The 16,231-nt window shown below is 36.9% G+C and overlaps 1 pseudogene; it reads right to left on the reverse strand.

The window, feature by feature from the left end:
• Window positions 1-262: 262 nt before the first annotated feature.
• Window positions 263-14,917, reverse strand: LOC115630250 (annotated as a pseudogene).
• Between the last annotated feature and the right edge of the window lie 1,314 nt (window positions 14,918-16,231).

A 16,231-nucleotide genomic window follows, 5' to 3' on the forward strand; every position in this document is an offset into this window, starting at 1 on the left:
TTATTATTTTATGTTAAATTAACTTTAATTTCATTTTTATTTATTTGAGTTCGTGGGACTTTACCTCGATTTCGTTATGATAAGTTGATATATTTAGCTTGAAAATGTTTTTTATCTTTTTCTTTAAATTATTTAATTTTTTTTATTGGGTTTAAAATTTTAATTTTTTCTTTTTTATTATTAATTAATTTTAGTAAAGTTAATAGAAAATTAAATTTCTATCTTATGTTTTCAAAACATAAGCTTATTCAAGCTCATTAACTAATTTAATAAATTATCTCATCATTTATTTACTAAAGGGTTAATTAAATAATATAAAAAATAAATAACTGTTAAAATTTGCCCAATTAATACATAGGGTTCTTCAACTGGGCGGGCTCCAATTCAAGTAAGTAAAATTACTGTAATTACTATTATTCAAAATAAGATTTGATTAATTGGATAAAATTGAATTCCTCGAAATTTTCTTAAATTATAAAATGGGAGAATTATTAAAATTGCAATTGATAAAATTAGAGCAATTACTCCTCCTAGTTTATTTGGGATTGATCGTAAAATAGCGTATGCGAATAAAAAATATCATTCAGGTTGAATGTGAGCAGGTGTTACTAAAGGATTAGCTGGGATAAAATTATCTGGGTCTCCCAGTAAGTTTGGGTTAATTAAGACTAAACAAATTAAGAAAAATAATATAATAATAAATCCTACAATATCTTTGAATGAAAAATATGGGTGGAATGGGATTTTATCAATATTTGAATTTAATCCAATAGGGTTATTAGATCCTGTTTGGTGTAAAAATAATAAATGAATTATTGTTATTGCTAATACAATAAATGGTAGAATAAAGTGGAATGTAAAAAATCGTGTTAAGGTTGCGTTATCTACTGCGAAACCCCCTCATACTCATTGAACAAGATCAATTCCTAAATATGGGACTGCGGATAATAAATTGGTAATTACTGTTGCTCCTCAAAATGATATTTGTCCTCAAGGTAATACATATCCTATAAATGCAGTTGCTATTACTAAAAATAAAATAATTACCCCGATTATTCAGGTAGGTGTAAATAGATAAGAGCCGTAGTAAATTCCTCGTCCTACATGTAAATAAATGCAAATAAAAAAAAATGATGCTCCGTTAGCGTGGAGGGTTCGAAGTAATCAACCATAATTTACATCCCGGCAAATATGATTTACTCTATAAAAAGCTAAGTTTACATCTGCTGTATAGTGCATAGCTAAAAATAGTCCTGTTAAAATTTGAATAATTAAACATAGCCCTAAAAGTGAACCAAAATTTCATCATCTTGAAATATTAATAGGAGCTGGTAAATCTACTAGTGCGTTATTAGCAATTTTAAATAAAGGGTGAGAAGTTCGTAAAGGTTTATTCATTAATTTATTATTCGTAAAGGTCCTTTAAATATTTTTGTAATTTTTACTACAACAATTAATGTAATTAATAAATAATTTATTAATAAAATTGTAATTAAATTTGTTGGGAAATTATATAATTTATTTAATGATAAAGAGTTTTCTGAAAAATAAGATTTAATATTAATAATTGATAATATTTCGTTATTTATAAATATATTTGAAATTGATGTTTTATCAATAACTAGCAGGTATTGCCCGTCTTAACCCGGCTCAATATAATGTTTCCAATTGTATTTATTTTGTGTGTGCATAACCTACCCATATGTTTTCACCTTATAAGTTACCAGTAGGAAGGCATTTAAGGTATTTAATTGAACATTTTCTGTTCTTGACAAAACATTGTTCAGTAGTCCGTTACATTTTTGTTCTTGCCAAACTATTTCTTTAAACGAACATGACCACTATAACTAATATTTTTTTAAACCTCCCCCCTTTGGAGTTAGAATTTTCCAAAAGCCTTTCTTAGTGTGCTCCTACACTATGATGGATACTATGAAAGGATACTTGAGTCCAAATTTCATCTTTTACCGTTTGGGCTGTGCGTTGATCACCAATTAGTCAGGACAAACTGTTTTATATATAGAGATAACGCAACGTTTTAAGATAGACGATTTGCAAAAAAGGGGAATAATTATAAGGGTATATCCTAATTTTAAATTCACATTTGAGTCAATACGGTCACGCACAAACTCGGAATATGAAACACGGCACTCGTGTCAATGCCGTGCAGCGATGAGCCACGATCAAAAAGCACTGTCAATTCTCATCTCAATTTGCTAGAGTAAAACTTTCGATAGTTGAAGCCACCGATACCATCAAAATATCGAAGTTTGAATGGAATAAGCAGAATATTTAAATAATAAAATCTAATTATTTATTGATATCAATAAGAACAAATCATATACATATATACATACATACATCTGCCCGCAATGCGAAGCAGAATATGCGTAGCTCCGTTATTCGGTTTCTGCTTTACTATCGCATACGCAGTCGTTGCTTAGCGACGGTAACTGTAAACTTTTGGCGTTTTGCCTTTGCAATTAACATTAAATGGTCAAAACGAAAGAAGATGAGCGAGCCAACAACTTGAAGTTGTTGTTGTTGTTTTGTATTTACATGCTTCATACATATACAGGCATAGATACATATGCTTGTACATATGTATGTATGCATGGGCACACATAGACACGAACTGTTCCCAACTATTTGATATTTGATATATGGCAAGTAAATAACATATTGCTATATTTTAATCGTTGAATGCCAATTTGTTGATATAGTTATGTTGATTACATTACCCAAATTTGAAATCGATCGGACAAAATTTATAACACAAACTATTCATTTGAAAAAGTGAATAAATATTAAAACCCCAATAATAAAATTAAATGCGATATATCGAAAATATCGATACTTGTGTTGATATATCGTAATACATGTCGAATACAAATACATCGATAAACATCGTTTGAGAGTTATTGATTATAATACTGTATTCGATTGTACACTGTACACATACATACATACAAATTTATTTGTATGTGTACTGTAACTGTAAACTTTTGGCATTTTGCGTATGTAATGAACAGTATGTAATGATCAAAACGAAAGAAGATTTGCGAGCCAATAACTTGAAGTTGTTGTTGTTGTTTTAAAAATTTTGATTTGAAACCATAGAAAACTATTTTTTACAATTAAACAACAGTGTTCGATAGCCCACTGCATACTTGTACATACAAACCTATATATGTATATAGGAATGTATGTACGTACATACATACTTATTGATGTACATATGTACATACTATACATACAGACGTATGTATATATGTATGTACGCATGTAATACATATGGTGCTGGCGTAATTCATAATGCGAAATTCTTTCTAAGGGGAGAAATGCCCCCCCTGCCCAACCTGCGTACGCCCTTGTAGTCCGTTGTCCTAAAAACTCCTTATGCCAAATGTACTAAACAAAGAAAAAATAGCATAAAAATGTTTATGTTATAATGTTAATAATTTTTAATTAATTAACATTTCTTGCCCTGTCAGTGCAAGACGAATGTACTTTTGTACATACATATGTATGTATGTATGTACATACATGTGTACAAATGAACATTCACACATTAGTGTCTCACATTTTGCTTTGGCTACTTCAACCGTTTACACGCAACTACACGAACAGCTGCTTGTATGTATGTATGTGTGTGTGTGTGTGTATGTATACTTAGTTGTCCCCAACTGTTTGATATTTTGTATTGTTTGTTCTACCTGCATTTGTAAAATGCATATTTTAAAAATAGTTAAATGCAAAGTTGTAATTTTAGTTACGTAGATTATATTACCCAAATTTGAAATCGATCTGACAAAATTTATAACACAAACTTTTCATTTGAAAAAATGAATAAATATTAAAACCCCAATAATTCAAGCTCAAGTTTTGTTTGTATTCTTTTATAGGTTATAAAACCTAAATTTAAAGTTGATCGATTCAAAAATGCAGAATTTTCAAACAAACTTTGGAGCTACTTTTCCCCCCTTTGGAGCTCGAATTTTCCAAAATCCCTTCTTAGTGCGCATCTACACCATGATAGGATACTTGAGCCCAAATTTCAGTTTCCTAGCTTTTACCGTTTGGGCTTTGGGGTGTTGATTGTGTTTCAATTTTTCCACGGAAAACCCCCCTTTTTTCATGCCCCAGGAAAAATGGTGACAAACCAAGTATACAGTTTTTCTTGTATTCTTCTTGAGAGTATACAAACTAAGTTTGAAGTTAATTGGATGAAAATTGTAGATTTTTCATACAAACGTTGGAGCCCGTTTTCCCCCCTTTGGCGTTCGAATTTTCCAAAACCGCTTCGTAGTGCTCACCTACACCACTGAAGACAACATGTGTCCAATTTTCAGCCTCTTAGCTCTTACCGTTTGGGCTGTGCGTTGATTGCACATAGCTTTTCGTTTACCGAATTTTCCACCGGAAAATCATTATTATTCAGGCCGCAGGAAAATCCAAGTATACAGTTTTTTTTTGTATTCTCTTTGGGAATATACAAACTAAGTTTGAAGTTAATCGGATAAAAATTGTAGATTTTTCATACAAACGTTGGAGCTCGTTTTCCCCCCTTTGGAGCTCGAATTTTCCGAAACCCCTTCTTAGTGCTCACTTTCACTATAAGAGGGATCTTGTGTCCAAATTTCAGCTTCCTAGCTCTTACCGTTTGGGCTGTGCGTTGATTGCCAATCAGTCAGTCAGGACAAACTGTTTTATATACATACTAGCAGGTATTGCCCGTCTTAACCCGGCTCAATATAATGTTTCCAATTGTATTTATTTTGTGTGTGCATAACCTACCCATATGTTTTCACCTTATAAGTTACCAGTAGGAAGGCATTTTAGGTATTTAAATGAACATTTTCTGTTCTTGACAAAAAATTGTTCAGTAGTCCGTTACATTTTTGTTCTTGCCAAACTATTTCGTTAAACGAACATGACCACTATAACTAATATTTTTTAAAGCTCGTTTTCCCCCCTTTGGAGCTAGAATTTTCCAAAAGCCTTTCTTAGTGTGCTCCTACACTATGATGGATACTATGAAAGGATACTTGAGTCCAAATTTCATCTTTTACCGTTTGGGCTGTGCGTTGATCACCAATTAGTCAGGACAAACTGTTTTATATATAGAGATAACGCAACGTTTTAAGATAGACGATTTGCAAAAAAGGGGAATAATTATAAGGGTATATCCTAATTTTAAATTCACATTTGAGTCTTTTCGTGCCATATTGAGTCAATACGGTCACGCACAAACTCGGAATATGAAACACGGCACTCGTGTCAATGCCGTGCAGTGATGAGCCACGATCAAAAAGCACTGACAATTCTCATCTCAATTTGCTAGAGTAAAACTTTCGATAGTTGAAGCCACCGATACCATCAAAATATCGAAGTTTGAATGCAATAAGCAGAATATTTAAATAATAAAATCTAATTATTTATTGAGATCAATAAGAACAAATCATATACATACATACATCTGCCCGCAATGCGAAGCAGAATATGCGTAGCTCCGTTATTCGGTTTCTGCTTTACTATCGCTTACGCAGTCGTTGCTTAGCGACGGTAACTGTAAACTTTTGGCGTTTTGCCTTTGCAATTAACATTAAATGGTCAAAACGAAAGAAGATGTGCGAGCCAACAACTTAAAGTTGTTGTTGTTGTTTTGTATGTACATGCTACATACATATACAGGCATACATGCATATGCATGTACATATGTATGTATGCATGGGCACACATAGACACGAACTGTTGCTTGTTGTATGTATGTGTGAGTGTGTGTATGTGATGTCCCCAACTATTTGATATTTGATATATGGCAAGTAAAAAACATATTGCTATATTTTAATCGTTGAATGCCAATTTGTTGATATAATGTTGATTACATTACCCAAATTTGAAATCGATCGGACAAAATTTATAACACAAACTATTCATTTGAAAAAGTGAATAAATATTAAAACCCCAATAATAAAATCAAATGCGATATATCGAAAATATCGATACTTGTGTTGATATATCGTAATACATGTCGAATACAAATACATCGAAAAACATCGTTTGAGAGTTATTGATTATAATACTGTATTCGATTGTTCACTGTACACATATGTACATACATACATACAAATGTATTTGTGTGTGTACGGTAACTGTAAACTTTTGGCATGTTTCGTATGCAATTAACAGCCGTAAATTATCAAAACGAAAGAAGTTTTGCGAGCCAATAACTTGTTGTTGTTGTTTTAAAAATTTTGATTTGAAAACATAGAACACTATTTATTACAATTAAACAACAGTGTTCGATGGCCCACTGCATACATACAAACCTATATATGTATATAAGAATGTATGTACGTACATACATACTTATTGATGTACATATGTACATACTATACATACAGACGTATGTATATATGTATGTACGTATGTAATACATATGGTGCTGGTGTAATTCATAATGCGAAATTCTTTCTAAGGGGAGCAATGTCCCCCCTGCCCAACCTGCGTACGCCCTTGTAGTCCGTTGTCCTAAAAACCCCTTATGCCAAATGTACTAAACAAAGAAAAAATAACATAAAAATGTTTATGTTATAATGTTAATAATTTTTAATTAATTAACATTTCTTGCCCTGTCAGTGCAAGACGAATGTACTTTTATACATATGTATGTATGTATATATGTACATACATTTGTACAAATGAACATTCACACATTAGTGTCTCACATTTTGCTTTGGCTACTTCAACCGTTTGCACGCAACTACACGAACAGCTGCTTGTATATATGTATGTGTGTGTGTATGTATACTTAGTTGTCCCCAACTGTTTGATATTTTGTATTGTTTGTTCTGCCTGCATTTGTAAAATGCATATTTTAAAAATCGTTAAATGCAAAGTTGTAATTTTAGTTACGTAGATTATATTACCCAAATTTGAAATCGATCGGACAAAATTTATAACACAAACTTTTCATTTGAAAAAATGAATAAATATTAAAACCCCAATAATTCAAGCTCCAACACAAATTTCGAAAAACCGAGTATGCAGTTTTGTTTGTATTCTTTTATAGATTATAAAAACCAAATTTAAAGTTGATCGATTCAGAAATGCAGAATTTTCAAACCAACTTTGGAGCTACTTTTCCCCCCTTTGGAGCTCGAATTTTCCAAAATCCCTTCTTAGTGCGCATCTACACCATGATAGGATACTTGAGCCCAGTTTTCAGTTTCCTAACTTTTACCGTTTGGGCTGTGGGGTGTTGATTGTGTTTCAATTTTTCCACGGAAAACCCCCCCTTTTTCATGCCCCAGGAAAAATGGTGAAAAACCAAGTATACAGTTTTTCTTGTATTCTTTGTGAGAGTATACAAACTAAGTTTGAAGTTAATTGGATGAAAATTGTAGATTTTTCATACAAACGTTGGAGCCCGTTTTCCCCCCTTTGGCGTTCGAATTTTCCAAAACCGCTTCTTAGTGCTCACCTACACCACTGAAGACAACATGTGTCCAATTTTCAGCCTCCTAGCTTTAACCGTTTGGGCTGTGCGTTGATTGCACATAGCTTTTCGTTTACCGAATTTTCCACCGGAAAATCATTATTATTCAGGCCGCAGGAAAAATATTGAAAATCCAAGTATACAGTTTTTTTTGTATTCTTTGTGAGAGTATACAAACTAAGTTTGAAGTTAATCGGATAAAAATTGTAGATTTTTCATACAAACGTTGGAGCTCGTTTTCCCCCCTTTGGAGCTCGAATTTTCCGAAACCCCTTCTTAGTGCTCACTTTCACTATGAGAGGAATCTTGTGCCCAAATTTCAGCTTCCTAGCTCTTACCGTTTGGGCTGTGCGTTGATTGCCAATCAGTCAGTCAGTCAGTCAGTCAGTCAGGACAAACTGTTTTATATATATAGAGATTAATGAAATTATTATTATTAAAATAATTGAAATTAAAGAAAATATTGTTAATTTAATTGATAAATTAAATATTTCATTAGATGCAAGTGATGTTACATAAATAAATAAAACTAATATTCCTCCTAAAAATACTAAAAATAAAATATAAGAGTATCAAAAAGTTTTTGTTATTAATCCGCATGTTAAGCAAATTAATACTGTTTGAATTAATAATGTTAATCCTATAGCTAGAGGGTGAATTATATTTATAAAAATAATTGATGTAATAAAAATTATAGAAATTAATAATAATTGAAGAATTTCAAGAGGTAGTTTATATAAAATATTAATTTTGGGGATTAATGAAAAAGAAATTTCTTTTCTCTTGAAGTTTTAAAAGAATTAATCTTATTTTTGATTTACAAGACCAATGTTTTTATTAAACTATTAAAACTAATGATTATGATTTTATACTTTGGGTTACCTATAATTTTATTTATTATAGCTTTATTTTGTTTTGTTTCTAATCGGAAACATTTACTTTCTATATTATTGAGTTTAGAATTTATTGTATTAATATTATTTTTTTTATTGTTTATATATTTAAGTTTATTAGGATTTGAAAATTATTTTAGTATAATATTTTTAACTTTTAGTGTTTGTGAAGGGGCTTTAGGCCTATCAATTTTAGTTTCTATAATTCGTACTCATGGAAATGATTATTTTCAGTCTTTTAGTATTATATAAATATGTTAAAATTAATTTTTTTTTTAATTTTTTTATTCCCGGTGTGTTTTATAAAATTTAGATTTATAATGGTACAAGTTTTATTATTTTTTATTAGATTTATTTTTTTGTTGATAAATAATTTTATAAATTATTGGTCAAATATTTCTTATTTTTTAGGTTGTGATATACTTTCTTATGGGCTGATTATTTTAAGTTTGTGGATTTGTTCTTTAATATTATTAGCTAGTGAAAGAGTTGTTAAATATAATAATTATAAAAATTTATTTTTGTTAAATATTGTAATACTATTATTATTATTAGTATTAACGTTTAGTAGAAGAAATTTATTTATATTTTATTTATTTTTTGAAAGTAGATTAATCCCTACATTATTTTTAATTTTAGGGTGAGGGTATCAGCCGGAGCGGTTACAAGCTGGGGTGTATTTATTATTTTATACTTTATTAGTATCATTACCTATATTGATCGGAATTTTTTATTTAATAGCTTTTATGGGGACGATAAATTTTTATTTAATTAGTAATTACTTATTTAATTATGATTTATTATATTTTTGTATAATTCTTGCATTTTTAGTAAAAATACCTATATTTTTGGTTCATTTATGATTACCTAAGGCTCATTGATCGCTCAGATCATGCAAAGTTGCCGGTAGGCAAAGTGAAGGGGTCCCTCGTCGCGACGATCAACTCAAAGATATTTGTATATAAGTACACTTGTACTTATATGCACGAACGCACTGGCTTATGTACACTGAAGAGCACCGAAACGAAAGAAAGTAAACTGCACAAATCGACTTCCAATTTTCAAGTGCTTTATTGCTAGCCATGCAAGGCTTAGCATACGCATAACATAATGTGGACATTAACTTAACAGCGACCAAGAGACTAACATAAACAGCTGTTATTACAAATTAACATTTATGACTTATATTTACGGCTTAAGTCTACAATTCAATGATAATTCAAACAACTTATATCTACAATTCAGATTATTTCAACAAACTTAAATCTATACTTAAGTATATATGCATGAAATGCCCATACATCGGCCGCGTTGAAGCGATTCGCTTCAAAACAGCTCGACTGGCAGAGGCGCCAAGCGATGAATTGCCCTCTTAAATTCTCCTGCCTTCGTCCGTACTATCGCCACGCGCACTTTTCCATCTGCGCCTTTTATCGCCTCTTGGACGACTCCCAGCATCCACTGCTGAGGCGGCGCGTAATCCTCGTGGACGAGTACGATCGTTCCGTTTTCCAGATCTGGCCGACCCACTGCCCACTTTTGGCGCTGCTGCAGGCTCAGCAGGTAGTCTTTTGACCAGTCTGCCCAAAACCGCTGCTTGATGCCTGAGATCAGCTGCCAGCGTTGCAAGTAGGTCAGCCTGTCGTCTCTCACGGGCTGCCCTGACCCGGTTGGAAGCGGCACGAGCGTTCCGCCTACGAGTAGGTGAGCTGGAGTTATCGCCTCGCCGTCGTTGGGATTGGCTCCGTCCACCACGATTGGCCGCGAATTGAGGATGGCCTCCACCTCTACCAGTACGGTTGCTAGCTCGTCCTGCCGCAGATTGGCGCTTCCTATTGCCTTGAGGAGGAGCCCCTTTGCCGACTTTACCGCCGCTTCCCATAGGCCGCCGAAATGCGGCGCTCGAGGGGGAATAAACTGGAACGTTATTCCCTTGGTGGCAGCATACGACCTGATGGCATCCTGGTTGCTGATGAAAGTGGCCCGAAACTCCTCCAGCAAGCGCGCTGCACCCACAAAATTGGTGGCATTGTCGCAATATAGCCGCTTGACTGCTCCACGGCGACCCACAAACCTGGATAAACACATTATAAAGGAATTAGCAGTCAAGTCAGAAACGATATCAATGTGCACAGCTTTGGACGTAAAACAAACAAAGACGGCAACGTACATCTTAACTGGCGCTCTGCCACGTATCCCCAACGTGACAGGAATTGGACCACAAAAGTCCACTCCGCTGACTTCAAACGGCCTACATCCATGTAGCCGATCAGCAGGTAAATTTCCCATTATTTGGTTGGCTAGTATTGGCTTGTATCGAAAACAATGCACACACTGCCGAACCACTGCGTTGCACGCTTGCTTAGCGTTTACCAGCCAAGTATTCTGGCGAAGAATAGCCAAGAGCGCACGAGGGCCTGCATGGCAATTGGTAAGGTGCAAGTATCGCAGATATAAATTAACAAATCGCCATCCCTTTGGCATGAGTAATGGGAATCTCGCATTGTGGGGCAACGGCGCTTTGAGTAAACGGCCGCCAACTCGTACCAACATCAAAGTACGCTTTCCATACTGATACGGACTCAGAAATGGATTAAGCTTTGGTACGACGGTTGCAGGATCACCGACTTGTCTAATTTGACTATTTCGGCTGCGAGAGCAGTGTGCTGGAAAGGCGAAGTGCAATTCAGCCGAAGTTGGCACAAGCGATATGTGTCCTGACCCCTTTCCGTTTATAAATCGAAACATGTACGACACTATGCGGAGAATTTTTAAGTACGACGACGACCTTTCAATTAAATCCAAAATTGGATTTGAAGCATTATCGGCCGCGATGAGAACCGTCGCATTCTTCCGCTTTTCCAGCACTGATTGCTCTTTGGTCAACTTAATGTGAGAATTAGTTGGCCAAAGGTTCTGGTCATTCTGTAAAAACTTTGGACCACCAAACCAATGTGAATCAATCAATTCTGCAGTGGTACAACCACGCGAAGTTAAGTCAGCTGGATTTTCTGCAGTCGGTACATGGCGCCAAGTGGCGTCTGATGTCAATTCCTGTATGGTAGCAACTCTATTGGCGACAAATGTATTCAAATGTGAAGGATGAGTTTGCAACCAATGCAGGACTACCTCTGAATCAGACCAAAATACGATTTGTTCAACAGGCACATGGAGAAGATGCCGAACTTTCTCCCACAAATTTGCTAGCAACTGTGCTGCGCACAATTCTAAGCGCGGCACCGACTTTGTCTTCAGAGGCGCTACCTTCGACTTTGCAGTCAGTAAATTCACAGTTACTGTGTGCTCTCGCTCAATTCGCAGGTAAATACAGCACCCATAAGCCCTTGTCGATGCGTCGGCAAAGCCATGAACCTGACACTTTGTGCCTTTGGTGACGCCGACATACCGGGGAATGCGTATAGCTTCAATCTCACAAAATGACTGCGCAATTGACTGCAAGTCGGACAGTAAATGGTCGGGAATTTGGTCATCCCAGGCGGATTTTTGAAGCCAAATTTCTTGCATCAGAATTTTTGGTCGAGTGATAATCGGACAAAGTAAACCAAGAGGGTCGTATAACCTGGATATAAACGATAAAATCGACCGCTTGGTTGGGGCAATGTCTACCGACATGTTCGACATCGAATATTTAAAAGCGTCTTCACGCGGGCTCCAAATGAGCCCCAACGTCTTCGTATCCTCCTGATGGCCGATCACCATTTCGTCAGAAGGCGACGCTTTAAATGTTTCACAATTTGATGCCCATTTCGTTAAGGTGAAACCGAATGATTCGAGCACTGAAACTAGCTCATTCCGTAACATTCGCAATTCTTCCACTGTGTCTGCTCCAGATAGCAGATCATCTACATAGAAATCGCTAGCCAGCGACTTTGATGCCAATGGATGGGAAATCGCATGTAGCTCACTCAGGTACTTTAAGCAACGAATTGCCAAAAAAGGTGCCGAAGCAGTACCGTAGGTTACCGTGTTTAAACGATACAATTGGAGTGGTTCAGTGGAGTTGCTTCTCCAAATAATAAGTTGGAAATTGCGATGCGATTCGTTGATTTCGACTTGTCGGTACATTTTTGCAATGTCTGCCGACAGGGCGAATGGATGCAGTCGAAATCGCAACAATGTTGAGTATAGACATGGCTGTATGGTTGGACCAACCATCAGGATGTCATTTAAAGACAATTGTGACGACGTCTTGCTAGACGCGTCGAAAACGACTCTCAACTTTGTTGATGTGCTTTGTGGCCTTAGCACGCATTGGTACGGTATAAAATAATGCGGCTCTCTCGGTACACTGTTCTCAATGGCACTCATATGGCCCAACGAAATGTACTCTTTCATAAAGCTAACGTACATCGACTGTGTATCAGGCTGCTTTGCCATTCTTCTTTCCAGTGCCAAAAACCGCCTTAAGGCTGTCTCATACGAATTTCCGAGACTTGTGGGACTGGATTTGAATGGCAACGAAACAGTCAGCCTGCCCGAGGGTAAGCGATTGACCGATTCGAGAAATGTTTTCTCGCAAAGCACTTGTTCTGGGGTGTACAAACTCTGATCGGACAAATTTGGAACTTCTTCCAACTCCCAGAATTTACGGATGAGACTATCTAGTTCCTGACATTCTGGATTTGACGAAGAGCTTTGATTTAAGCTCACGAGCGATGTTGACGGCAGCTCAGTTGACCCCGCAGAACGGCAACGGCCAGCTACAATCCAGCCAAGTGCCGTAAATTGCAAAGCCGGCGAGTCACTGGTACCCTTTATTTGCCCTGCTCGTAGCAAATCAAAAAATGCATCTGCCCCAAGTAGCAGATCTATGCGTTGCGGCCGATGGAATTGCGGATCTGCCAATTCACAACCGTTAGGCACGTCAACGTCTACTACCAGTTTTTCAGGCTGGTACGAAGAAATGTTATTTAACACTGCGAATTCTGCCGTCAGCTCAAATTTGTCAATTCGAGAAGCTATAGAAGTTTGAACGATATGACGTACTTCAGACTTTCGTTTGCCTATGCCTAATAAACAAATGTCTTTGCGCTCCCTCTTAAGCTTTAGGACTCTGGCCAAGTCCTCGGTCATAAAATTGACCTGCGAACCAGAGTCTAAAAGTGCCCTGGCTAATTGGTAGGAACCTGACTGGTCCATTACCTTAACAATTGCTGTTGCTAAGATTACTTGGTCAGTCACTGTCGTGGCGTGGTTTACCGCCGACGTTTGCGTTGGTACTGCCGATTGTGCTACTAACGTGTGACTAGAAGCCGCAGCTTGCGAAATGTTCGAACTATATTCGTACTTGTGCAAGAGCGTGTGATGCGGCTTCGAACAGACTCTGCAACAACCAGACTTGCAGGATTTAGTCGTATGACCCTTTCGCAAACAGTTTATGCACAACTGGACCCGTTTCACAAATTTAAAACGCTCATCTCTAGCGATCGCTGAAAATTGAGGACATACTTGTATGTAGTGGTCATTCGACTGACAAAACGGACACTTAGGGGTCAATGGCTGACTTGGCTGTGCTACTGCCAACGCCGTTTTACCATTCCTTTTTGACCCATCGGAACTTGGCTTCTTAGGCCGGCCAGACGATGCCTCCTCAGCAGACAGATGCTGGTAGCGTTTATTAAGAGTGGCCTCGCATTCTTCCCAAGATGGAAGTTGACTGTAGTCAAGGCCCTCTTCCCATTTGGATCGAGTGATGGAGTCAACTTTACCCATAACCAAATGTATGAGAATGACGTTCGCTATTTGCTTCTCATCACCCAATGACAACAGCGATTCATAAATTGCCCTTACATTATCTATTAGGGAACGCAAAGATGAAGCAGACGGCCCTTGCATTTTGGGCAAGTCGAACAGCTTGGACACGCTGTCGAAAACGATTAGGCAACTATTGTCATACACTCGTTTTAATGCTGCTAGCGCCTTTGGATAATTGGCATCAGTCACTTGATAAGCTTTGACTGTGCCAAGCGCTTCTTTGTCCAAACAAGAAAGCAAGTGATTAAATTTCTCTATGTTCGTCAGAGATGCGTCATGGTCAACCAAGTTTTCGAACAGACCAATGAAATTTTTGTACTCCGAATAATCGCCACTGAATTTTGGGAGTTTCATCGACGGCAGCTGCTTGCTATGGCAACCTGATCCAAACATTGTAGAGTTTGCCAGGCTATCCCTATGAGGCTTAGGCCGAACACCTTTACTCATGAGCAGCGTTTTCTGTCGTGACGCACAAATTTTCTAAATCTGCTCTTGAGGCTAAGGCCGGATCGATTTGATCCAACTCTTCCTGCAGATTGAACGCTCTGTCAATATATCTGGTTAAAATTTTCAACCGGCACTCCATTTCAACAGACTCAATGGGCTTAGTGGCATTTTGCACGGAATCTTTAATGCGTTCTATATCTCTGACAACATTGTTGTGTGATTGCAATAATGCATCGAACTTGCTCGACTCCAAATCATCCGACAGCTTGCCGTAAGTTTGCTTGCTGCGTTTTGATGGCATGTTTGTAGCGAGTCTTTAAATGTTTGCACACGACTAAAAGTGTATAAATGTATAATTGGACTATGTCCAGAAAAATATACACAATGTACAAAAATATACACAAATGTATACACTGTATACTATTGGCAAGAAAGCGCAGGCGCAAAGTTTTAACTTTGTATGATAAATAAATGTAATGTCTACAGTTGTGGCCAGCACTGTACGCACGTATAAACCTATGTATGTACGCAACTATGTTAACAGCAGCTGACAAATAACAGAGGCGAGAGACGCGCAGCTGTTAGATTTAATGTTGAACAAATGCACACTGCACGATAGCAGCGAACCCACGCAACAACAATATGTCCGTAAGGGAAACGAATGACGTCGACGCTAGCTGAGCGACGCACGTCGACGGCTGAACTTGCAAGCAACGCAAGCAGCGCAAAGAACAATTAGAACAACAAGAACCACAGCACAATTAGCAATTAGTCCAGCAACAACAATGCACAAGCAAGCGAAATTGTCTCTAGCTTGCAGTTGCTAGACCAGTGCGGCAATAACGAAGAGAGCGCAAAAGGCAGAATCCGAAATCAAACGGCACAGAAGAAAGGCGCGCTGAACTCTAACTTTGGCGCTTTCAAATTCTTGCGGTACGTTGGTATAATAAAGGTCCAAAGTACAGCAGCTATATGTACATATGTACAAGCACAAATGTATATACATAGGTATTTATATATGTGTGTATATATACATGTATGTATGTATGTATGTTGGCAACCTTGCATGTATGTATGACCAAATGAAAAATTATGCACTCACGTACCAACAAATGTATATTCAACTTTATTTATTTAAAAGTTTACTGCATGTATATGGTATATGGTAAAACAAATCGAATGCCAACATGTAAATTGCGGCCTAGTCATGCGAAAGCATTGAACGCATACAATCACATACATATGTGCCTTTATAGACAATTAACATATGGATGTACATATGTATGTGCCAATTCCAATCAGACAGATTTGGCCGCTATTTAATTTGCACTCGTTACCTGTGTATAACTTCCCTGTGGAATTGGGCACTGCATCGCCAACTACCGCAAATAGGAAAGTCCAAACCAAATCTCCAGATACACAACCAGATGGCAGGAATGACTCCAGACCCAATGTCCAGTGTCCAACAAGTCACCACGATGAGTCCACCCGGGGGCGCCAAAATGATCGCTCAGATCATGCAAAGTTGCCGGTAGGCAAAGTGAAGGGGTCCCTCGTCGCGACGATCAACTCAAAGATATTTGTATATAAGTACACTTGTACTTATATGCACGAA

The sequence above is a fragment of the Scaptodrosophila lebanonensis genome, unplaced genomic scaffold (genome assembly GCF_003285725.1).
Source record: "Scaptodrosophila lebanonensis strain 11010-0011.00,11010-0021.00 unplaced genomic scaffold, SlebRS2 tig00000397-arrow-arrow-pilon, whole genome shotgun sequence".
NCBI lineage: Eukaryota > Metazoa > Arthropoda > Insecta > Diptera > Drosophilidae > Scaptodrosophila > Scaptodrosophila lebanonensis.